General features: G+C 40.1%; 1 protein-coding gene across 6 annotated transcripts in view; it reads right to left on the reverse strand.

Moving 5' to 3' along the window:
* The window catches only part of PRKCD (protein kinase C delta), a 65,828-nt gene that overhangs the window by 33,335 nt on the left and 8,194 nt on the right, over window positions 1-24,299 (reverse strand). The window contains exon 1 of one of the 6 annotated variants that reach the window (XM_080606054.1): window positions 2,811-3,332. The exons of 4 other annotated variants lie outside the window; for them this stretch is intronic. The gene's annotated coding sequence lies outside the window, so the exon portion shown is untranslated. Of the gene's footprint in view, window positions 1-2,587; window positions 2,767-2,810; window positions 3,333-24,299 lie in introns of those variants that run through there. One more of the 6 variants, XM_080606055.1, reaches the window with a different exon arrangement.

A 24,299-nucleotide genomic window follows, 5' to 3' on the forward strand; every position in this document is an offset into this window, starting at 1 on the left:
CACTCTATCAGCTGGACTTCCCTAAGAACTGCAGACTGTTGCATTGCTGCCATTCAGCTAAAGGCGGAGAAAGGTACTCACAGCAAACGCTGCGTCACTACACGTCGTGAAGCTGAACGCTCACAGATGCCAGAGACTGCAAAAAACATTACCTGCAGGTACTGCTTTCAAAACCTAACATCGACAGAGGGTTTGAAGAGCAGTCTCCAACACACAGGGCTGACCTCACATGCTGCATGTGCATCCCTGCAGGAAAAGGAGAAGCAACCAAAGCTACGGCCCCTGCACCAGCATCACCCCCGCTCTTATTTGGGTTCAGCCACTTGTTATTCAGGTTTAGCCACTCAGGTTACAACTATCTCTTATGGAAAGTTTTATTTACTTCAGTTACTAATTTGACAGATTCGTTTGTCTATGGAAACCAAGAGCAGTAATTAGATGCATGAGGCTTCACAGCAACTATTTTGATGAGCTATCATATGGAGAAGATTTTACAAACAAAATAAAATAGACCTTAAAATTAGAACCGGTGGACTATACTGATAAAAGCAAAATTAATTGATTAGGAAAAGCAACACACCTAATGGATTAGGAAATATTTAACAAAATGCAGCTACCTTCGGGAAGTCAAGCATGAAAAGAGTATCTTTAAAGTGGCCTAACCACCTACAACTTCTGCAGCAGTATTTCCAAAACAATGCATCTTCATAAAACATTTTGAAATAATTGCACCAGAGGACTATGAAAAGTGAGAAAAGATTGATGAGAAATTTAACACAATTCAATTTACTTGCTGTTAAACTTACTGACAAATATATATATATATATATATATATATATATGTATTTTCTGGTTCATAATTTCAAAATGATAATCCTGTACACTGAATTTTAGTGAAAGTTATATAAATTTTGGGGTCTGCTTTGTTTTTCAAATAGTGCATGCAGATTGGTTCACAATATCCTATAAATATAGCTTGAAAAAAATGTAGCTACCATTTCCTTCTTCCCTCCTCACCCCATTATTTTCTTTCAAATACTTCTGCTTTTGCTGGTTTGGACAGGACTAGAAACATGACATAATAAAATGTTTCATTATTTGTGTAGCAACAGCACGGTGAAAATCCATCTAGATAAGTCACGTAGCAAGAGATGTTTCCTGGGGTCTCTCCTGCTTGGCCAGAAGCACAGATAATTCCGAGTTTCCACACCTCTTTGGCACGTCCAACGGTCCCTGAACTGCCTGAATTTATGGCTACTTTATAAGTGGTTGGTACTTCCCCAAAAAAACTACTTCCACTAATTCCCAAAGGCCAAAAAAAATAATTATTGGTGCTTTCCCTATCTTTATTATGACAAGCTTTTCACAATATGAGCATTAGAAACCTTTTACTGAACACGCCAACTCTAAATCTTGGAAGTGCAAACTCCTGAAAAGCTTGAGGAGAATGCAGTTAGTAAGCAAGGAAGATCTAGTGCAGACCTGATTTTATCTGTTTTTTTTTTTTTTTTTGGAAGACAGGCAGACCAATTTATTTGAGCATATGAGAACATAAGATTAGCCCAATAACAACAGTTGACTGTTTTAAAGTGGTTTTTTCAAGTGCGTTGAGTAAGACAAATCTGGGTTCTACGCTAAAAGATCTGGCAGTTGAGGTAATTTTGGAGTCTGAAACAGACAGCAGGACAGGCTGTTACACAGCATATGCTGCAAGATAAAAAAAGCGTTTTACACTGAATGCCCTTTTTTGGAAAGGGAAAGGGAACATTCAGAGCACCAAAGTTGGCTTTTTTGATATTCCACAACTACTACTTGGGGGTGAGGAAGTACCGTCAGCTGCTTTTTCTATAATAGTAGAAATAGTAAGTTTAATACCTTTTTTTTTTACCCCCAAGTTCTCCTTCCTCATTGAAAGCACAGGACTACATAGTCAAAACGCTGTAGGCATGCTATTTTTCACCATTACCAAAATCAGTTCTGAAACAAGATTGCCAAAGAATCCTCTTCACTAACTTGAAGCACAAATACCAGACATTAGAAAGATGCAAGAGCAGAAACACTGCCTGATGCCCAAAGGCTTAGTTCATTACTTCTGATAGCGCGAGCTGACTCCACTTGATAAGCAGTAACTGCAACAACACGGCTGGCTAGTCAGATGTTCCTGAAGCTCTAGGCGAGGGAACAATTCATTAATATCAAATCACATTCTGAAATAGGAGCATGTCCCAGATATTAGGCAGGAGGCAAACGCTGCTTCTATACACGCATATCTTGGTAGACTAATCAGGAAGCTTTTTTGGACAAGGGAAGTAACTTGAAGTTTGGGTGCTTTTTGGCAATTAAGTAACACAATTCCCTTCGTACGATAGCAAAACCTTATTAAGGTGAAAGGGATGAAGCTACCCGCCTCCTTCCCTTCGTTAGTAGGCTCTGGAGCCCCAGCTCCCTGCCAGGTCTGGCTCTGTCAGCAAGCAGACTCCCGGATGCCTCCTGCATGTCCCCGACCAGCTCTCGGCTCCCACTTCCTCAACTCTGTTCAAGGACTTTGCCTGCATTTAGTCAGCACAAGTAAATTGCAAAACTGTACCTCAAGTTTATCTTGTGAATACGAGTTCTCCAAAGGCAGCATGCAATTCTGCAAGAAGGCTCAGACTTTTCCTCAGACTTTTCCGAGACAGCCAGTAAGCACTGGGAAAGCTGAGCTACTCCTGCAGCCTGCAGGCGCAGCAAACTGCAGGAAGGTAGCCGAAGAGAATCCAGCATTTTGTACAGGATCTATTTAGCTATCACCATAACCATAAAGCAATCACCTCTTCCGCGTTCAGCTTTGGAACCAGCGCTTTTTGTCTTCTCGGGCATAACCATCACTCAGACAGCTATCAGCTCACGGTCTGCATGCACAAGGTTAAGTTTCCTCGTGCAGGCTCACTCCGGTGATTTCTGAAGAGCTCATTTTCTTCCTGTCCCACTTCTGAGAAAAGCCTTGGAATTATGTATTCACAGAGAGAAAATACCACTGACAAGCAATGAAGGCATTATGGCTGAAGATATTACATTTCAGGTCCTTTAAGACCGTTCTTGCCAGCAGGTTATGCAAAGCACTAAATATGCAGTGAGCGTCAATTAGTAGGTCCGGTCCATCAGAAACCTTTAAGGGAGGAGCTGCACACCATCCCCACTCCCACTCAGTGTTTTCATCTAGGATTCAGTGTAACATTCTAGATTTTCCTTCTGGTATATAACTATGCACACAAAACTTATTTTCTTCACGATTATAAATTCCCTGGAATTTAAGCTATATTTCCCAGACCAAATAATACAAAGTGCCAACAACATTTTCAAATCAAACGTAAAACATGACAACACTTCAGCTAAGCTTTTACAACCCAAAATACATCTCCCATCTCTTCCCTTGACACAAACTGCAAAATATCATAAAGAGAGTATGCCGATTACTGCTTAAGAAAAAAAGGAAACTGGAATTTTGTCTTATTTCAAATGTACCAGGTTAATACCTCTATATGAAAAATAAAGAAGTGAAAAATGGAAAAAGAGAAATTGTGTATTCAACAGAAACAAAACAAACAAAAGAAAACCACAAAAAAGTCTTCTGAACATTGTAACTAGAGAACAGTTTTACTTTGGACTTTTGAAAAACACCAGCAGACTGTGCAGCGTAAGTGCCTCTTGCAGAGTACAAGCCTTCAAGCCAGAAATTTGCATTACCGCCAGCACTATGACCTAACCCTCCAAGTATCTGGAAAGCTACAATATTCATTAGCCAAGAGAACTGTATCATCATTCATACACACTGGAAATCTGCTGCTCAGATAACCTCGTCAGATGAAACCCATATTCAGTTCACGGATGCATGGTTTTAACCAGGGCTTTTAAAGTAAAAGGACACAAGATTTAGGAGCCAAGATTTTTGCTCATTAACTCCGTATTGAGTTGCAGGAACAGTTCCAATCCTCCCTCCTGAGTGCATTTGGCGTTGCTGGGGTTGGTTGTTGTTTTTTTTTTTTTTTTTTTTTTTTTTTTTGAGAAGCCATGTTTTCCCTGAGGGCCACAAACATTTAGTCTGCTTCAATCAGACGGGATGAATCTGCCTTGCTGAGTACGATGCTTCTCCTCCTGACTACTTCAAGACTCTTTGCCATAGGCAGGAATCATCCTTTTATCCTCTTTTTTTTTTTTTGTATTACCTAAAATATGAAGGCCAAAAAATATGTCAGAAATATAAATAACCAATAAACATCCACTTAATCAGACTATTTGGTTTAATAACTGAAAATAAACAGTGAAGCCATAGAGGGATATTTGCATTGCTACTTATGAAAGAATCTCTCATCTTTGTAACAAAGAGATGAAATAAGCACAACCAAGTGACACTGGGGTATGTATAGGTTGATGCTAAATAATGAATGATTGATATGGAGAAACTGGAAAGGAGTAAGTGTAACTGAAATTTATTTTTAATTAGAAGTCTTTGCTCCTCCTGTAACTTCAAATCTCCAGCTAAGATTTCCAAAAGCAGGAAAATGGAATCACAACTGCTTTTCAACTTCTCTCTGAGTCATTTTCTAGAGGAAATGAACATTTAAAGCTCTACAGTGGAACGGGCATCCCCAGCTAAAATATATACACAAAAATATGGAGAAGGCTTATTAACAGCAAGGTCAATGAAAGCATCTGGGGTTGTTAAGAGATACTTGGGTTATTTAAAAGTAGAACAGAGTTTACAGTACAAGTTATAGTGTAAACTCAGGGTGAGATGATATATTATTTAATACCAATTTTATTCCTTCCTTTTTAATCTACAAGATAAGAAGTTAAGAGCAAATTTTTATTTTTGACCTCTGCCTGAATTTTGTGGTTTAAACAGATAAACTCCACACACCACAACAGCTCAGATGCTGTTTTTATTAAAACACTTTGTTATGTGTCTATCAGCCATATTAATTGATCTCTGACTAAACAAATAAAACACATCATTCTAGTACCCTTATTGAGGAAGAAAACGCTTAAATACTGACATGTCTGTGACACAATACAGTAAACAAGAAAGAAAAACTGAACAAAAATCCCTGGAGCTTTAGATGAACCAGAATCTTGTTTGAAAAGACAACCACTGCATACTTGGCTATTTTGAGTTTTGAGAGAGCAGAATTTCTCCTATGGGATGAGTGCTGTCAAAAACACCCTCTGGCCGCCTTCCAGAACTGCTACTTCTACTCCTTGAAAGATCCAAACTTCTGGAGAACAAGCACAAATCAAATTATTAGATGCATAATGGTCTGTCATGACTTTGTCCAGCTTCCACTCTAGTGCTCATCCTACTAATCTTGGAGAGTCATCTAAAAATGAGATGTTTAGTTTCCATAAGCAAAACACTTTGTACATACATACATATAGACAGATAAACCCACACACAGAAATATAAAACATATACTCAAGAGCTTCCCTCACCACTGCAAGTCAGCATCTGTTCTATTACCTTATCGGGTCACTGCACTAATGAGCACCCTGAAAAAACAACATACAAACTTTGCAATTTGAATGAAACCTACTTGCAGAAAGAAAAGACATATGCTACTGACACGTAAGGGTATCTGTAGATTGCCCCAAGAAGTAACTGACACAAACTGTGCTATGGTTCTGCTCCCAAGTCCCAGTTAGTCCACAGAAGCAATGGAGTATGTAATGATTTTCCTACAGACAAGCTTTCCTGGCTCATTACGGCCTATCATTTCCTCCATCACTAAATGGATAAATGAGTTAAAGTCTTGGTTACTTTCCCTGCACCTTTCAAGTACGTCTGACTTTCTGCTGCACATATTCTTCTGCCACAGAAGTGCTCCTCTGTGCTAATTCTGATAGCAATCTGTAACAGTTCTTGCTAAATCACTGCTATCGCCAGATACCACCTTGTGTACCGTGTTGTGGTTGGGGAACATACCATGAGGGATATGCCATTTCTGTTAGATCGTGAAGCTAAAAAGGACAGCATATGGCTGCTACTGACACAGACATATTCAAGAAGAAAACCAAGCAGCTAAAAACCGCAATGCCACTAAGACAATAGCATACACCACTCGTACAGTGCTTGGCCCAATCTTCAGGGTGCGACTGTATTTTTAAAAGGGACAGACAGCATAATGGGAAGAAAGCAAGAAGGGGAGCGAAGCACACAGACCAACATGCTCTTAGCAATTCCAAATGCAATGTTCCCACTTGCAATTAGAGAAGATCCCTTTCTTAACTCTCAGCATGGAAAGACTCTCAGCATGTCCCCAGGCAGCGGAGCGGGAAATTCGCTTTCCACATGGTGTCATTTGTTTGAGTGGATCTACCCTGAACGGTCTGCCTAGTCCTGCCTCCAAATCTTTCCTCTGTGTATTAGCTCTATCCATACCGTCTCGATTCTTTCCTCCTTGAACGCCAAGCAGCTCTTTCATGCTATTTACTCTGCAGCTTGCTTAATCAATCACCCCAGCGCTTTGTATATCCGAAATACCTTTCGCTTCCATGCGGCGGTGGCCACATCTTCAGTCTCAGCCGCCGACACAGCTCACATGAGCGAGCAGGGGCTGCTGGCACATAGCTCTCCCGCTGCTTACCGCCAGCCTCACCGCCAGCACAGCTCAGCCCCAAAGGCTCCTTTCTGCCTGACGGTGCTCAGCACCCCGCTGGCCACAGGGAGCTGGCGCTTCCCCGCAGCTCTGCATGTTTGCTCACGCTACAGGACGCTAAGTACATAAATGCTGTTCTAATATTGCTTTTCCGTGTCAGCAATTACTGCCGAAGCCACAGACATGTTATGTGACCAGGACCAAGAGGGAAGCCACACAACTGAGAAGAGGCAAGTGGATGTAACCCACTTCTGATGAAAAGTTGGTCCATGTCATAGATAATTTGAGAGTCCTGTTTGGAGTAAACAAAACCAAAATCAACTTTGGCCCAATGAATAAACTCTGTGGGAAGGAGCTGCAGAGCGCTACATTTCCAGCTCTAATACACAACCCCACTCTGCCTCTGTGGGAATATTAAAAAAATAAATATTTACTCTGAACTGCAACACAGCTATGCTGAAAACTGTATTTGCTTGTATTGTGAAAATTTTTAATTCAAAGAAGTTTTAGTTTTGTAAATCTAACTTTTATGTTCATATAACAAATTTCCTCATGCGAGACGCAGTTCTCTAATTAGAACATTAGTGGTTAGGGTCCTCTTAACTGCTCTAAAATTAAACCTAAAAATAAAAATAATAAACCTAAAAATAAAGCCACAAAATTTATCTCTGTCAGAAAATGCCAAAATCGGGGTGAGTGGGTGGTGGGTGGGAGGGAAGGGGGGGGCACTTAAAATTAATCTGAGGAAATGCGAAAGGGAAAAGGAACCTCATAATTCTCTTGTAGCTGTCAGTGCTCTGTGCTCATTTGTGGTGTGTAATGATAAACACTGCTTATTGGTTACAATATACAAATATATACCATATGAACAGAACTCATATCCCAAAGAACAAGGATCATTTACGTAATTATATCCCCATGCAAAAATTTTGTTCTGCTGAAGTTTGAGGACTTTTTTTTCCCAGTTTTAAAATGTTCAGAGAATATTTGCATAAAGAAATCATGATACTTAATATATATTCAATAAGTACAATAAAGTTTGATATAATTTTGACTACCAAACATATACAGATATGTATAATAGTGCCCTGGACAAAAGGCATTATTGAACTTCCATACCTATGCATAAGTGAAACTGAGAATAGTGTTTCAGCTGCTACTGATGGAAATACAGTACAATGCACATTTACAATGCACATTCCTGTACTTGCTTGGCAGTTTTATATAAATATTTCCCTTTTTGGTTAGTAACATGGATGTATAAAAAATTACACGTAGTAACAACTTACACATCTCAAGAAAATGATACAGACCATTCAAGCTGCTTTCATTTCCCTTTCCATTTTACAGGAGAGGAACTGTAAGAACAAATTGCTGACTTCAGACATTACCCGTAAGGACTATGCAGATGTCTCTGGAATACCAAAGCCTGCATCTGTGCTGCTCTGCCCTTCTTTAGAGGGCAAAAAGTTACTTAGAAAATAAAGCAAATACTTCTCAAGAAAGAAATAGAAAAAAATGGTGAAGGCAGATTCCTTTTTTTGTCATTGCAAATAAGCTGAACACTTTTTTTGAGCAACTGCATCCATTTACAATGGAAGATAGAATCACAGAATGGTTTGGGTTGGAAGGCACCCTTAATTATCATCCGGTTCCAACCCCCCTGCCATGGGCAGGAACCAGCCCAGGTTGCTCAAGATAGACAGAAGACACCCAGCTAGCATGAGCAAATTAGGTGAAACTGATAGCTCCTTAAAAAAAAAAAATGGTGCTAACCATACTCTTATCAGCCTGTGTTAATACACTGTGTTAATCACACTGCAAATTGGATTTGTATATTGACCTTTCTCTAAATACATAACATTAACTAAAAGGCTCAGTGCAGCATCAATTAACGTTGGCAGACCTGTACAGATGGGGACATTAGGAGTTACAAGAGTTTAAATCCATAGTTATTCCAGGCTTGATTTAAATTTTCTAAGGTTGCTACCTCTGAAAGACTCAGAGACAAACATGTAACAAATGGCACAAGTATTCACTGCTGATGTGCAATGGTGCATAGCTCTGGCACTGCCCGAGAAACAGAGAGTTCACCCAACTTAAAAGCTGGCCTGAGAGGTTCTGGAGTTTCCACTCTCCAAACAGAAAACAGTGAGATTCTCCAAGTAATTTGCAGTAGCAAGGTTACAAGACAGTTAAATGTTCTCTAGCATCAACTACTGAAGTCACAACAGCTACATAAAGAAATGGTTATTTCAGATCCTTGTGCAGGCTTAGAGGAGCACAGTGATATATTTATGATCTTGGCATGAGAGAGTCAAAATGACTTGGTTCAGACTTGTAATCCACTTATTGCTGACCTCCATGCCCCCTTTCCGGTTTCCTAACAACATTTACCTACTAGAAAGTTAAGCTACCCAAAGGGTTTGAAAAAGGCTTGTCTAGAAGCAAGATGACATCATATCCAAGGATTATAATCTGAAGTCTTAAAAGTCTAAAGTTTTACGACTTCTTTCAAAAACAATCAGCAAGGAAAGTCAATGTTGTACTGTAAGGAAGGTGCCAGGATGGCCAGTTATAGGTTCCCAGCAGCAATTCTACTTTTGAGGCAGAGTTACCAAACCTATATTCAGAATTTAAATCAACAATCTTTCAGTAATTTTGGGAAGATGCATTATGTAACTAGGTTAATTAATTTGTTCTTATGATTAGACATGAGAGAAGAGTATTAGGATTCTTCCTTGATATGAGTCATTCTTGCAGAAATTCCCAGCTTCCTCACTTACTCATAAGCCAAGGGCCACCAGTGCTGACTAAGTAAGCGTATAGCTCAGAATTGCAGGGACAGGTAATCTCCCATTACAAGTACTCATTAAAAGTTCCAGACATGAAAGTCCTTTTTTTTTTTTCAGATCTGAAACAAAAATCAGCAAACTTGGAGCTAAGAGTAAGTCGAAAACAACTGCTCTGAATTTCCAAGTAGCATTTCAAGGCACCTGTAGACTGCCTACTCATCTCTGAGACAAGTATCTATACAATTAAGCAAGAATAATCAACAGGCATGTTTTTCAAAAGCTGTTCTTTTCAAGGGCCCTGGAACACGTTTGTTCCACATGGCCTGAAAACCAAAAGTGATTCTATGATCGTGGTAAGAGCAAAAAATATTCCTACCAAGTTAAGAGCTAATTAAACTATTTAGAGCTGAATATGTTGATAACCTATCATAAAGATTATTTAAAACTTTGTAGCAGCTAACAAAATATAGTAAGAATTACCATAATACTGTTTTTAAGATGGTATCACGCTAAATGCAAATGCTTGGCCCTCTTCAATTTCTTTCACAGATTTTAAATGCAAATCTATGAAGATCACTTTTTAAAAACATTAGTGGAAACCACTGACACTCCGAATGTTTCCTAAGAAAGATTCCAACATCCTCTGAAGCCCAGAGCAATTCAATGGGCTTGGTGGGTGGCTGGGCATTGGAACCAACCGAAAGGATGATCTGGGGAAAAACTGAAGGGCGCATGAACATAACTGAGTGCTGGTATTGGATGCCACGACTATACGTCAAGCTTGATGGAGATGCACCTTAATTGATGTCGTAGCACCTTAATTGACAAGTCCTCAGTTTATACCATGCAATGTTTAGCATAACCTACTTATATAAAACTGCTACCCCTGAAAAGCCCAAGTTTCCTTTACCAGTACCTGCACGCTAAATAACACTAAGTATACATAGCTAAATATAAGGACTGATGGAGTATGGAAATACCAAGGGAAGTAGGAAAAAAAAAAAGCACATACATTATACTAGAAAGATAAATTTATTTTACGATATTCTGTTCCTGATATAACCACCAGCATTAGCAAAGTACATTTTCGCAAGAGTGTCTTACGCTATCCACTTAGCCACCTGGCTAGAAGGTGTCTGTAGAGAGTCTTTATCCAGAACAGATTGATGGCAAGACCAGGCTTAAAAACATACCATTCTTTTCTCCTTTTCCTTACACACGAGCAAAGAATTATTTTGATCGAAGTTTCACAACACCTCGTCTAAATTCCTTACATTGAGGAACACTACAGCTAAGGGTCTTCATTTTTTATTCTGGTACAAACACCTAGCTTGCCTTCGTTTCAGCAGGCATCTCTCAAACAGGAAAAAAGAGCATCATTATTTCAGGTTTCACCATCCGTAGGACTCCCTACAAACAACAGTGACTGAAACCTCACATCCAAAAATAAACAAGAACACGGAGAGATTAGATTATATAGCAGTAATCAGTGACTTCTGCTACTGCAGAGGGAGGGGTTAGTATCCATAAAAGGAGTCAAGGTCCCAAGAACTGTACTGTTTTCCCTTGAGTTTAACCTTGAATGCACCAGGACCTTGAGCAACCCTTGAACTCCTCTGTTCCTTAGTTAGCCCTAATAAACACCTACTTGCCACAGTGTTTAATTACGAAGACTGGAGATGCAAACTAGAATATTTTGCATGGAAGAAATTTGTTAACACCAACTCTCACCTCAACTTGCAACAAAGCAAAATTACTTGGGTTGAACTAACCCCACAAACCCCAATTACATGGAAGAGCCTGTATTTTAAAGTCGAGACTGTCAGTCACAGCCACGTCTGCAGAACTGTCACAGGCCATGTAACTGGTGGAGGAATCACAGCGAGAGTGGTAGCACTGGAAGCTCTGCATCAACCAGCTGTCAAAACACAGTGCAGCTCTATGGGAACACACCAAACATTCCCAGACACTCTGCCTGTAAGTTTACAAACACTCCACAGTAACATCTAAGCATCTACCAGGAAAGAGATGCTCAGACACTACACTGAGGGCCAACAGTATAAGTAATGCAAAATATGACTAAGATCAGCTAACAGAGATAAAGAACATACTTAAAAACGTAGCTCTGTAAGAACTCAAGATTGTTTCCTCAGTGCTATCTGGTAGCTGAAATGAATGTTGTGGACCACACGGTGTGCAGACAGAAGTCAGCAACAGCCAACCCACGAAGTAAAGTGGAGAGATGTAGATGCTTAGCAAATGACTCAAACATGTTTGGAAGCCAAAAGGGTAAAACAGCTTAGAAAGCTGCATGACAACTGTGTCTAGAAGGGGGGCAGGAAAAAAAAAAAAAAAGCAACAGGTGGGAGGGAAAGATGGAGAGGAACTTAACAATTACGACTTTTGTTGCTAGCTTTCTCCCCCATTTCCAAACAACAGGTCTTAATCATCCAGGGGACAGTCTTTGATGGCCTGAATTTGGGGACATGGACAACACATCTAAGATCCATCACTAACAAACTAGCAGACTGCAGGCAGTGAGTTCTGGATTACAGTAAGCAGAGATTTTTGTCTGCTTGCATTTATCAACTGACAAGCCCTTAAGTATATCTTAGAAGAATTGTTTTCCTCTCATCACACCTCAGCTAGCAACTATCACTTCAGGGTTTAAATACTACATTTTGCAAAGCTTAGAGACATAAATATTCCTGCTCAAGTAAGCTAGGGGAGTAGACAGGAACATGCAGTTTATTAGGAAAACATAATAAAGAACAAAGCACCATGACTGATGCGATGTTTAAAATTTTTACCTGGTAACTCCTAGTTCCAGAACATAGGCCATTAAGCAGTGTGGGAAAAAAAAAAACAAAAAACATTGTGCTACAACTTGGCAATCACGCACTCCACGATTTAAGGGAATAAATAACTCATGTGTTAAGTGTTTCGACCTTAAGATATTGCCAACTTCATTTCTCATGCTCCTCGGAGGTGGCGACATCCCTGTCAGGATGCATTCCAGGGACCATGATTAGCTGCTTCACTTGAGCTCCTAAAGAAGTGCATGTCTTCTTAGGAGGAGGCGGATGCCAAGACACATGCCAGGAATGGATGTGCTGGATGAAACAGCCCTGAAAAGGATCCCGGCTCTGCAGCAGTTTAAGTAAAGCCGGATTGTATCGCCTTTAAGCTCATGGACTGGAGAGAAGGGATGTTCCTGCTGCACTAAGGGGAAGGATGGAAAGGAGTGGTCCTGAGCTGCAGACTAGGAAAACCCCCAAGAGCTGTTATGTGCCTGGTATGCCCCTTCTGGCACCAGACAGGCTCACTTTACTGTGCTCTGACACATTCATAGAAGGCACCAAACCGTAACACCCTAGCACACTGCTGCCCCAGGCAGCTACCATCGTCCCCAAGCCCAATTAGGCAGGCTGCCTGCAGCCTTCAAGCCCTACATAAATCCCAGAATCTACAGGAACAGAAGATATTTGCCTTTGTTTTCTTCTTCATCTTTGTTCAAAGGAATGAGTGGAGAAGTTTATCTTTTGCCTTCATCACTCATCTTCCTGGCTGCAAAAGTCTATTCATGGGATTCTTCCCTGTCCAGCCTTGCTGTCCGAGTTCTGTTAAGCTCCAAAACCTACAACTGTGGCTTCTAGAAGCATTTCTAAGCAGGGGAAAATAACATAAGTTTTAGAAAAGATTAATAGAAATAATGAAATATCTATACCTATTTAAATCTCAAATCACGTTTGCTCACTTTTGCTGAGGCCTGAAGATTTCTATCAGGACTTGACACTTCTGGAACTTGAAGTTAATTAAAGTCACTTCAGTTGATCCTGGTTTTTTGCTGGACACATTTTACATGCAGCCCATAAGGACTAGATTTTTAAAATAAAAGCTTAAGTTCAAAGCTTCACAGTACTCTCATCTAGACATGTGCCATTTGCTAAGGCAAGAACAAGTTTAGATTTTTAGAGCCTGTAGTGTTGATGTCTCACAATGCTGGACGAAAACATTTTTGCATGAAAAAATATTTAAAATAGAACCACGTAATATTGAGGCTTTTTTGGAGGATGTGAGGAACATCACAGAGCTACAACCATTCTTTACATTTATAGTGTGTTGCTGATGCAAAAAAAAACTGCGAGGACAAGCTAACTTCAGCAGCAGCTCCTTCTGCTGATCTTTTCCCCCCATAAATGCTCCATTTCAATAGTTTTTTTGTTTGTTTTTTTGTGAGGGTGACAGGGGGCTTTTGTTAGGAACAAAATTATATAACAGCAAACCATACATTACAGGATTTTTTAATCTCCCACTTGGTGCTGATTATTGTTTGAGCTATGGTATTTTGTTAGATGGATCACTGGCTCATTTCCAAATGATAGTTCCTCTTTTGCCAGGAAGCTGAAGAAAGATTGTGCCTTCTGAGAAAATACTGGACAACTTTTCTGGAAGCTGACTGACACTTGATTGCGTCTATTCCACATGTATTATTTGAATATAACATAAATATTTCAGTGTGGCACCAGATAAAAATCTGAATACAAGCAGACTAACCTCTACAAGCACACAGTTCTATCAGAGTACTTCTCTTCCTTTGAAAATACATTTTTGAATGATGAGACAGTAAAAAGATAGTATAATGCAGAAGTAGTTAATAGGTAGTTCCCATGTTCTATGCTCTCATATATACAACTGTGAATTAAGTTATGACCTCTGTCACCAAAATGATTCATTCAAAACAGCAATAATAGCCTCTGACATGCATTGCAGGCATGACTGCTAGCAAACTCCACTGAAGTTGCTTAACTTCTCTGATTACTAGACTTGTTTTCAGTTACTTACAACCATGCCTAAAACTAATCACCACATGAAAGTTCCACAGACTGGTTTTCTGCCTCAAAGGGACAGGGTGTTTTAAAAGTTTCACCCAAAACAACTCAGCTCTTTCTTAGGACAGGGCTAGATGTCAGACGTCACCTGGGATGTACTTTGAAGACACAGGTATAATTAAAAACAAAATACGAGATTAGCATCTGAAATAAATGAGAGTTCTAGTTTTCCTGTAACAGTTTCCCTCCCTTAAAATGAGGATGATTCCACGTCTCAACGACACGCCGACTGACTCAAGTTTTTGCAAAGAATGTAAAAAACAAACAAACAAACCAGAAAATTACTATCTTCAGAGCACAGTTTAAGCAAATACAAATAAAAAAATTAATCCCAGAGAATTAAAGGATGAGAACAAAACCCACCCAGCTACCTGCAGCCTTCATGCACTAAGGAAGGAGGTACCATAAAAACTACAGCCTGCACCATGAACATATCCAGAAGCTGGCCCAGATGTAGTTCACATATTAACCTTCATTTGGGCATTTGCCAACATTTCATAAACTCATTTTTCTAACAAGTGATGGGAGTCATAACCAATATACATACACTGTCTGGAGTTGGCCTCATTTTGGCCTAGTGGGTCCCGTCAACGAACCATGAAATAAAAGGACCTGTTCTACCAGAGGGCAGGAGGACAGAATTTTTTTCACATTGTATTCCTTGTTCCCAGTGACCTTGTTAGGCAATTATCTTCCTTTATATGCGGAAATCTGGAAGCTTGCCACTTCAAATAGCTGCATAATAAATGAAATAGTTTGCCTGCCAAGAGCACTCACCCATCATACCTGTCTTTCACACTTGGCAAGGATTTCCTTCTTTCTTCTAAAACTCTTGGATATAGGCCGCATTTAACTATGCTCAAGCAAGACAGAAACAGTCACATCATCAGCTTGGGATTTTTCCTTGAATACATGAGGTAACAGATGAGTAATGTGCTAACCCAACAAGCCACCAGATTTGTCTTTTTCAGCACAACAATCTTCGCTTCCTGCCTGTTTCTAGTACAGCCTAACTGCAAAAATTTAACTTAACTAATGTAATTCAAATAATAAAGAACAAAATAAAAATTCTGCAGACTCAGTGTTTACCTCTTTTTCTTTTTTTTCTTTGGTAGTATCTTCTCAGACATATGAGTTTTCTTTTAGATAGCCTACAACTTTTGAGACCCAGTCTTTGGTAAATCTAAGTCACACTGACAAAGTCCATTCAGGAAGCAGACGCAGCGTGTGTACCTGCCAGGAAATAGTAGCTGACAACTGAGCAAAACCAAGAAGAATCCATCTAAATGAGCCTTGTAGACTGAAAACTTTTCCTGCTTTTCCAGATAAACTGGGCACAGCCCAAGGAGACGAGCTTTCCACACTGTAAATGGAGCAACAATCAACGTGAACTGCACGTTCCTCATTCTCTCGAGCACTTGCACTTTAGTCAAGAGCAATTATTTGAAATAGTGCATGTGGCTCTTGACAAAGAGGCACAAGCTTCTTGCAAGTGCTATAGCTTTATTGCACCAAGTCTCCTGAACTTGGACAACTACAATATGAACAGAAAACATGTCGGAGGGCAGACAAAAGAGGAACCCTTATGTTTTATAAGGGGTGTCACCAAGAATCCTTCCCTTGGTCACAAAGAGCAAGCCCAGAGGAAGAATGCGAAATGATGAAACCTTCACCTTCATAGAGAAGAGTTAGGAGTTCGCCGTAGATACAACTTTGCAAAATGAAGTAAAGCAAGCAGTACTTTAACAGAGATCTTTCTGTTCTGTAAGAAGTTATATTAGCCCCTGAGAACGGTCAGGAGTTTGAATGCTTCCACAAGCACTGGGGAAGAAAAAAAATACTAAAAAAAACTACAGTTCAAAGCCTGTAGTTAAGTTTCAGCCAAACTCTGGAGCCATAACAAATGCTTTGTAATCTGAAAAAGATTAGAAGGCTGCCATTTTAGGGTGTTCCTGTGAGTGAGAGAGAAACGAGAACATGTTAAAGGTCCAAAGTATACCAGCTAAATAAAACCCAATTTGTTATATACTCCAAGATGACACCCTGCCCGATGAGCTTTATTGGAAAAAGCACATTGAGTCCAGCCAACATTTCCCCGAACAGGAAAACCCCTGCCCTGCATATCAACAGCAAGAGAAGCCAAAAAGCGTAACAAAGATCCTTTCAGGCACAGGAAAATCTAACTAAGAAGGACAAAACAGCCACTGTGAAAGAACCAAAACTTCCATACCCTGAGAGGTTTTGAAAGGTGGGGTTTTATAGAAATACATTAGTTTATTTGTATACCCTTACACCTGACACTAATGTCGTACCAGTTCTTCTAAAGTATTTCACTAAACAAAACTATCAGGAGCCGCCACAAATTCAAGGCAGGGAACTGTACGCACTTGCAGACTTGTTTGATCGCAACGTAGTTGCTCCTTATTTCACACCAAGTATCCAGAGCTCTGTTGATTATACAAAGCATTTTCCTTTTTTCTGTAAAGGGAAAAGCCTCAATCTATAAGCTACTTCTGCATATCAGCTCACTGTGCTATTGCCTGCGTTGCTAGCTGATGAAAATACACCCACTGGAAAGGTTAATACATAACTTCAGCAACTAAAAGAAAATAAAAATTTCTTCTTTGAAGAGATTCATACAGGCAAACTAATTATTGTGACAGATCCTGGAAACATCAGATTGCAAACTGCAGGGGACCTTACAGTAACACACAACAGATTCAATTCAGAAGAAAGGAGAAAAAAGAAGTGGGAAAACACCAAAACATCCTCATCTCTTCAGGCTGCCTTGAGAGACTTTGTTCTGGGCAAAATGCACCTTTTTAATCACATCACATTTTTCCTCCAGAGTTTTATCATCCACTGCTGAATAAATTAGATACTAAGGTCACACACATTTTCTGAGACCATTAATTTGGGTTTTCTCCAAAATTTGGACACCTGTAAAACCAGCAGTTTCGCTATAGCAAATTAAGGGTACAGAAAGACAACTTAATGACTGATCTCAAATATTCATTAAATTGCAGTATACTGCATCCTGCTAGCATGTCTGCTGGCATTGGTTATTTGTTTTAATAATGAACTCTCTGTGGAAAAGTAAAGTTTCCTAGGAACTCGCATGAATTGCCATGAGTCTGTGGAAGGAAAAAAATATCAGAGAAAATAAAAGTAACCCAGAAAAGCTTTAGACTGTTTGCTACTTACATACCATTTAATCACAGAAATTACACTACTATGTATCACAGAAACCACAGGGCAAAGAAAAGAGCAAGGTGAATGACAGGAAAACAAAGTTTTTTGGAGTTTCTTGATTTACCGGTTTCACTGCAAACCTTCTCTGTAAAAAATCTCATTTAGAGACAAAAATACTGAACAGAAGCTGGATCTTCGGCAAAGCACAGGACTAAAAGGCATAGGATAAGAAAATGGATCATAGGAATACAAAATGAAAAATGAAAGGAGAGTTTGAAAGAATTCTGTGAAATATGACCTATTAAAATTAGTATCACCAGAAGGTCATGTGAAAATCAGTTTGGAAAAAGTACAAAATTTGAGGTCTCTAATTCCTCTTAATGCTTAAAGCAGTATCAAAATTATGTTTTGAACTCATCAACTTTAATAACAAAGTAATTTTCTTTGTTTTTTCTTCTTCCTTGACAAGTGTCCCCCAACAGGTGCAATGCTACTCGTCCAAACCTTGCAAAGAGAAAATGCTTGCCTTCATTGACACTTAACTCAAATAGGCTGTTTGGCTAAAGCCTGGGAACCTCCATTGCTGAACCACAAGCTTACAGCATGAAGTAAGGCATAAATAAACCTTTATGTTCAATGTCAATGATAGTGCTATTATGCCAGCTAAATTCTGACCATACTGGGATCTTAGTGTTCACATCTGGTGCAACATAAAAACTGGTTTAACTGCTTTCAATCTGTTTTTCCTCAAATATTGTTCAAAGACTGGTGAACCCAAGTAATTCAAGTCACTATCTAACTCCTTCCTGATATGCTGGGCTGTACGGTACTTGAGTATGCGTAGGCAAACTGCAGTCCAACAGCATTAGATAAACTTGGTTATTTTTGCGATAGAAAAAGCCTGTAGGCAGAACAAAGTGCAGAGGTTTCTGGCTTTTGCATGGGCCGTGAAGTAAAACAGTGTTTTGCTTTCCCTGCTGGGCCACTTCTAGCACTGTTGGTGCTGGACGTAACTAAAAGGATGAGGTTCATCTGCCACCCCCTCGGACCCCTTGACATCTCTCACTGGTGCAGCTGCAAGCCCCGTACGCTGCTGCAACATCCCCCGAGCACCACGCCAGCCTCATCACTGCTGCCCGTTTGGTCCCCTCTGCTGACCTATAAAGAACACAGCATTTGGATTTGCATACATGGGACACACAACCAAACATCTTAAAAACTCTTTCAAAGTCAAAGCTCATGCATTTTTTTATTTTTATTTACTTTTATTTTTTATGATGTAGGAGCACCTGAAAACACAGAGCCTGCCCACAGTGCCCATGGTGTGCTCCAGAAAGCCAGGTCGGAACTTTGACATCTTCAGCACATCAGTGATTTGGTAGCTAGCTTAGAAATGCATTTTTCAAATGAATGGTCAAAGCCAACTAGCCTCTGGCTTACAGAACCCACATAAAAGGGACAGAAGCAACCAGCCTACTCCCTCAAAATATGTTGCTGGCTGGGAACATAATTGCTCACCTGTAGCTGTTACCATCACTCTGGTATAAGAATGAACATTTTCACCACAGGTGAATTATGAATGTCATATGCACCTGATGTCATAGGGCACCATACATTTGCAAAGAAGAAAAAATAACAAAGAAAAAAATCTACTGTTTGACTTTGTGGGGAGAGACAACTAATGGGCACATGGTACAAAGGTTCTTTAGCCAGCCCCCTCCATCTCCCCAACTTGAGCTGAACACAAATTACACGAGTGCTAGTTCTACAGAACACGGGAGCGCTCAGAAAAGTTGAAGAAAAAGCCCTGCCCCAGCTGAAGTCTTTGCATGCCACACAAAGACTCAGGGGCTGAGAGGACAGGCTCACACCTCGCATTCTTTCGTCCATGTCCAACTTGTGACTCCAGCTTGTGGCTGCACCAAACACACAACAGGGACATCCCATAGTTTCCACACCTCATGTTACCATGTCCCCTCTCCAAAAGGAAAGGGTTCTGCTCACTGATAAATACAGCAGACCTTTCTTGCCGTTTATCAGGTCAAGCATTCAGCAGATTCAAAAAATAAAGACTGTTCAGTTGAGTGTGAAGATTTGCAAGCTCAGCCAAACACAATCTCAGGTAAATATGCAGCAGACGGGATGCTGCTATTCTGATTTTCTGCAGTCATTCCCATCTGAGAGAAGCAGTCAGCACCAGAACAGGGCTCAAAGCAACACCAAGTGAGTCTCACTGGCATCTATAGAAAGATGAAACGAACCAAAAAAGCTTCTCCAGCTTCTTTTCCAAGATGGCAAAACCCTCTTTCTCAGTTGTGCCTCTCGTTCCCTCCCCATCTTATTAACCTACCTTTATTGGCATACAGGATGTGAATTCTTGCTGTAAAGTCTAACTTAAAGGAAAAAAAAAATCTTAGAAACTTTATAATACACCGTAAAGCCCTAAAGAATGTACAAGAAAACCCACGATGTCTTGAGACTATTTGCTTTTCCCCCAGGATGCTGGCAGAAACATTGACCTCATCTTTGTTCCAGCCTTGATGCAATATTGTATGTCATCAATTACCCGGAGATTTCTCCGGTTTCCAACAGAGAGGGGCTCAGAACCGGGGATTGCTCCGCAGTGTACACGGCCGAGCTCAGCGCTGCCAGTCCTGCAACACTGTATGAGAGTAAATAAGCCAGGCAGATGGCTCAGCACTTGCCCTGTGAGAGATGGGGCTGGCAGCAGATGACATCTTACAGTGAGGCCCTCCAAACAGGTTCCTGCATTCAGGCTACTGCAATAGGTAAGACAAGCGACCAATGGAAGAAAACACAATGCATTACCCACAGTTTTCTGAGCAAGCAACCAGCAAGCAATTTACCCCAACAACACAGCATGTTAGGGAGTCATGAAGAAGCAGAACAACTCTGCTGTCCAGCACAGAAGTAGTCTTTCTGTAATATCTCTTGAGAATCCCACATCCAGCTCCAGTCACTGCCCCCAGTTGCTTCATGCACTGAGCACACGCATTAGATGAAGCTGTGCTATCATATTTATTCACAGGCTTTAAACAACTTCAAACATATAGAGACTGATGTACTGCAAAGTATATGTTTTTGCTTTTTGTAGCTTTGCAAAATTTCCTAACAAGTTACTGTGGGAGATTCAATGGTTAAGCAATCCTTAAGTGACATTAAGCAGACTTCCCAAAGTAAGTGTCTGATCAGAAGACCCTAAGTACATGCTTCTTCATTTACTTACTGCAGTCTAGAACTCCAAACAAGCGCTGAAGGACCAGGGAAGTAATACCCAAGCACAGAGACGCAAACAGGCATGTTCTGAAGTTTCCTGTAACTTTTACTTATTAGGCAATAGGGTTCCCTTGGTAACTAATGTAAAACTAAACGCAGCAGCATGAGCATACGTTCTTCCATTTCGGTCTGTCTGGGACACCTTGCCTATGGCAAACATTCTCAATTACATGAGTCTGACAGCCTTTTTTATGTTTTTAAGATAAAACTCTAGATATGGCTGTCTTTCCTTTGAAGTATTTGAATGCTTGTACTCCTGCCTCATGACAGTGTCTGAAAAGCGTTAAGCGTGCAGCCTGGCTTGGGGAGCTGTTAATTTAAAACAGAGCTGTACAACCCTCACAGTTTGCTTAAAGCAAACAAAACATCCCTCTGTTGAGACTCCCTCAAAAATTTTTCTAGTACTAGGATCAACTTTCACACTGGAAAGCAGTACCAGAAGTAGGAAGGAAATCAAACTTATAGGGAAAAAAAGATCTAAACCATAATACTAGTATAGATTTTTTTTTTTAATCTGGACTAGAAATAATGCACGTATCTTTTCCCTAGCCCCTAAAATAAGATTTGTTTGTCAATTGGACATAGGTGTCAAGACAATAAAAAAACAAAACAAACAAAAAAAAGCAATAAACAAATCACCCTCTAGAATTCAAGTATGCCATCAGTGCATGTGCACACGTGCATGCATCAAAACCCGTCAAAAGAATTTAGTGTACACCATATTTTTTCAACAAATGGCAAACAAATAATTGACAGCTAAATAAATTGAAGGAACTGAAAATAAGTGATTTTTGTTTCTAGTGACTGACGAACATTACAGTCACCACAGATGTTTTCACACTCTTGTAACAAGAAAGGGAAAAAAAACAATTTTCTATTTGACTGTGTCCCTTTAACAAAACTGAATACATGCTATGTCATAGCTTTCAGAATATTTTCAGCATAAAAAGAGATCTCCATTTTAAGCCATTACAACCAGAGTACTGCTGATAAGTAAGATCAGAGTTTTGCTATCAACCAGATGAAACTCAACTCACTGCTGCAATTAATTTCTCATCATTTATTTCACGTGACCGGAAGGGGTAAGAATCTGAAATCATTTTACAAGTTTCATCTACCAGTCAGGCTGAACTTTGCTCTAACAGCAGCAGCAGAAGAATTTGTATCCACTTAGGTGGATAATCGCTGTAAGTGTTTATAATGACTCTGTTTGCAAAAGCTTTTGTATTTAACTGCATCAATGTAAAAACTGACTTTAAGTGGAATGTCACATAAGCTTAGACAAGGCTTAGCTGTGATAAGCTGACTCCATTTGGATTTGGCAAAGCTGTTGAAATGAATTGATAACAATGTTATCCAATTTAACTAGATCTATTTTGGCCTGGGTACATTAAATAACTATGTAAGGCCTCATTTTCTTCAGGGAGAAGATGGGGATTAATCGTTAAGTTAGCTATAATCACATATTATAGAAGATAAACCACTGGTTCATCCCTAGGGAAAAAAAAAAAGAAAAAAGAAAATAAAAGGCATCTTCTGCTTTTGATGCAGCATTAAGTATTTACCCAAAATGTAAAGCATGGAAAGTAGTGGAAAAGCCCTATCACTGCTTTAATGGCTTGGGAAAAAAAAAAGAAATTTAGCTCTTCTTAAAGTAAGTCAAATTATGCCTCATCACCCAACAACAATTCTCAACCTTTTGGTTTGCTGACTTTTGGTTTCAGCACTGATATACATATTCTTACATTTTTAAAAACAGATTTAACCTAATCTCCACTACTTTTAGAAATCAAGTAATTTACAGATGAGAGTATATATTAATATTGCCATAAATATACACTTCATTTATATTTCATTGATAATTTTATATTCACTAAATGAATTCACTCTGTACTTTAGTTACGCAGCACTTGGAATCTAGCATGCTATTTTAATAACATATGCTTGAAACTCGGCTGTAAATAAGATATATGCTAACTGTACAAGAAACACGTGTGAAAATACTTTTCCGTCACAATTTTGCCCCTCAAGGAAATAGAGTTTAGGGGTTTTATATATAATCAATTTGTAAGAATCGGTATTGTAGACTTCTTGTCAAGATTTGCTTTTGAAGGAGAAAGGACATTCCTGGCTGCTGGCTGGGAGTATTTTGAAAATCCACACAGGAACCTTTGATAAAAACCCACAAAGCTCCTTTCTTCACAAACCATTTCAAATGTACCAAGCACTCTAGTGACAAAGGCAATGTAATGCAGGACATGAAATGCCTCAGAGCATCTGGTCAGAAGAAAAACCATATAAAGTCAGCATTGCTGAGGCTGTTATATTGTCGTCAGCTCTTGAAACACTAAAAACACTTACTGTAATGTGATTTAGATTTTTCTTCTGGCTTGAGTTCAGAGAAAAATGGCAATGAGTGCTACTACAGATGGCATTCCACATCAAACTACGGATCTCAGAGGCTGAACACTGCTGCAAAAAGTTAGCAGCTCTCTGTTTCGAAGTTCTGAAATTAGGTTTACATAAGGCAAAGCTCTAATGACGGAAAGATTGGGCTCACTGTTATCAAGCAGTACGAGAAGAAGGAAACAAGCAACAGAACAACACACACACAGGAGACTGAAACTAAAAGCGGATTTTGGGCACAAGAGCTCCTTTGATTTGTCCTTCTTCCCAGCTAGGAGGTGCGATAACAAAGAAAAGAACCGGCATAAGGAGAGACCAGTCGGCCATAAAGGGCTGGCCTACTTTGGCTTTGCTTCCCATTCCTTAAATACATATCTATATAAACTTCCAAGCAAATAAACATTTCTCTTTGCCTCAACTGCCACCCACTGGAAAAGGAAAGTAACATTAATTCCAAATTGCAATACCCCAAAATAGGTCAGAAAACCAGTATGACAGATACCAATATGGACTACATTAAACTCCTGGGGTTGCCTTGAAACCCTTAGCAGCACTGCTAGAAAATAGAGAACTCGCAAATTAAACTGAAACAGAAAACAGCAGCGAGACTTCCTCTCCCTGCCCCAGCAGGCAGGCACTTAGGCTGTATTACAGAGGTTTTGGGAAGGAGCTGGAGCTTGCAAGGCCGAAGCGAGGGGGCCGGCAGCTCCTCTGTGACACACGAGGCCCAAGGAGGGCGGGTGGCACCAGGCAGCCCTGGGGGCTCTGCGCAGCACTGCTCCTGCTGCAGCCAGCTCTGTCGGTACCCTCACACTGCTGCTCCTGCCTTGCTGCAGCAACCCGCCAACCTCTGTGCCCAAACGGCAGCTTCGGCATTCCCGCTCCCCATGAGCAGCAGCCCCAATTTCCCCTTCAGTGGATGGCTTCGGCAGGTGCACGGGGTCCTGTGGTGAGGCAAGCTGGTGGTGCAGATCCAGTAACTTGACCTTTCAACTTGTAGAGTAATCTGGAAAAGCTTGTTGAAAAAAACAGGATGGTCTCTAAGCTGCCACAGAGCGCTACCGTCCACTCTAAATGAAACTTGT

The sequence above is a fragment of the Anser brachyrhynchus genome (assembly GCF_964034855.1).
Source record: "Anser brachyrhynchus genome assembly, chromosome: 10".
In the NCBI taxonomy this organism is placed as follows: Eukaryota; Metazoa; Chordata; class Aves; order Anseriformes; family Anatidae; genus Anser; species Anser brachyrhynchus.